Source organism: Myotis davidii, unplaced genomic scaffold, assembly GCF_000327345.1.
Source record: "Myotis davidii unplaced genomic scaffold, ASM32734v1 scaffold132, whole genome shotgun sequence".
Taxonomy (NCBI): Eukaryota; Metazoa; Chordata; class Mammalia; order Chiroptera; family Vespertilionidae; genus Myotis; species Myotis davidii.
In genome coordinates, this window is record NW_006285258.1 from 1405250 (window position 1) to 1407870 (window position 2621).

Here is a 2621-nt window from a genome sequence, read left to right on the forward strand (position 1 = left end):
CGTCGGCTTCACTTTAGGCCCAGGCAAGGGACCCCTAGCTCCTGGCACTGCCAGCTTTGACCGTGCCCAGCTCCCATCGCTGGCTCCACCCCTACGTCCTGCTATCACTGGCCAGGGCGGAAAAGGCACCTGATTCTCCGATGATGGCTGGAGGGCAGGGCCCCCAGCTCTGAGCTCCCCCCTGAGTTTCCGATCACTGTCAGTGGCAGGGGGCTTCTTCCTGCTTTCCCTTTCGCCTCCCTGCATTGTGCCTACATAAGCAAATTAACCGCCATCTTGTTGGCAGTTAACTGCCAATCTTAGTTGGCAGTTAATTTGCATATAGCCCTGATTAGCCAATGAAAAGGGTAGCATCGTATGCCAATTACCATTTTTCTCTTTTATTAGTGTAGATGTTATTTGGTGCTTGATTTTTCCCCTTCCTTCAGATAAATGTTATCATATTGTAATCACAAGGCCTACAAATATGAATCTCCTAAACCCATGTATATTCAATACCACATATGGGACCAGCGATGTTAAGAATAATGACCTATATTGCCCTAGCTGGTTTGGTTCAGAGGATATAGTGTATGCAGACCAAAGGGCCCTGGGTTCAATTCCAGTCAAGGGCATGAACCTATGTTGCTGGCTCCTCCCTGGCCCAGGTCTTCATCAGGGCTCATGCAGGAGACAACCATGTGTCTCTCACATCGATGTTTCTCTCTGTCTTTCCCTCTCTCTTCCACTCTCTCTAAAAATCAATGGAAAAATATCCTCAGGGGAGGATTAACAACAAAAAAACACACAAAAAAAACAAACAAAAAGAATATCGACCTATGAACCATAAGGTTACAGTTTGATTCCTGGTCAGGGAACATGCCCGGTTGCAGGCTCCATCTCCTGTAGGGGGCGTGTAGGAGGCAGCTGATAAATGATTCTTTCTCATCATTAATGTTTCTATCTCCTTCTCCCTTCCTCTCTGAAATCAATAAAAATATATTTTAAAAAGAGAGAGTGAGAGGAAAAGAAACATCAATAAGACAGAGAAACATCAACTGGCTGCCTCTTGCACACCCCCTATTGGGGATTGAACCTGCAACCCTGGCATGTGCCCTGACTGGGAATCAAACTGCAACCTCTGGGTTCATAGGTCGACACTCAACTACTGAGCCACACCAGCCAGGGCTAGAATGGTCTTTTTAAAACAAATCAGATCATGTCACCCTCCTGCTCCAATCCACTCATGGCTTCCCATTATCCTATATAAGAAAGAGCTAATATGCTAATGGTCATCACTCCATCACACCATAATGACCAATCAGCAGGAGGCTGCGTGCACAGCGAGGCACGCAAGGGTGGTCGGGTGAGGAGGCGGGAGGTGGGAGGCAGGAGGTGGGGCGCCTCCTTGCATGACTTCAATCGTGCGCTGGGCCTCTACTATTTTAAATAAAATCCTTGCATGACTATTTTATTTCCTACCCACTCTCTGATTCTGCTCTAGCCACACTAGCCTCTCTGAGGTTTCTCGAATCTTACCAAATGTATTCTGCCTCAAGGGTTTTGCACTACACAGAAGAATGTTTTTCTTCCCAAATACTCATGGCTCGTGTCTTCATTTTAATATTTTGCTCACATGTCACTTTTAAAAGGCCTTCTCTGGTCCCTTTACCCAGTCTTTCTCCCCTTTCCTCACTTCTTGGGCTTCATAGCGCTTGTCACTACTTAACATCATCTTGCTTATGTGCTTAGCATAAGCTCAAAAAGGACTATTCCTACCATCTGCAACAGAGCCTGACATACAGTAGGCATTAAATAAACGTTTGTAAATAAATAGTGAAGTCTTCCCCCTGCCTCCTGTTCTCATTTTGGGAAACAAAACCAGAGAGTTTGCCAGTCAATGCCTGCCAGGGCCTGGTACAGATATAAACACCAGCTATGAGAGCATTGGCTTCGCAGGATAAGACCCAGTGGAACTCACCCTGAAATGGGCACAGGCTTCTCTTTTTAAAGGACTATACTTCATGGATTGCCATTATTAGCTTATAGTTAGAAAAACACAGTTCTTGAAGAGGAAAATAAAAGGAAAGCCGGAGCATTATATTTACATAAACAAGTGAAAAGGTAAATTAACTAAATTCTAGAGGATAGGACAGCCCTCCCCATTGCCATGTGACCTGCAGAGCCTCCCTGTTGATGATGTCTGTGGGCTTGGCTATGATCTGGTAATGGGGTTTTTCTTCTTTCTTCACACAGATGTTGCCCTATTGTAATCACAAAGCTTACAAACATGACTCTTGCTTAGGCCAATGAAATGTGGGTGGAAGTGATTCTATGACAGCTGTGAGTAGGAGCTTTTAAGGGTCACTGTGTTTCTTATTTGTGTGCTTACTCTCTCCCTTCACCAAGAGAATGTCATGAACCAACAGAGGATGGTCCTTCCTGGGCCCCAGAATGAGAAGTCATGTGGATCAGAGCCGCCACCAAACACAGGTGCTGACATGTAATGTGAGCAAGAAGTAAACTGAGATTTAGGTTTGTTTTGACTATAGGCTGACCTAGCAAAAGCGGAATGCTGTATTGCCTATTCCGTGAAAGGTGATCTTAGGAAACAGAAGTGGTATGGCACCACTCCCCCATGC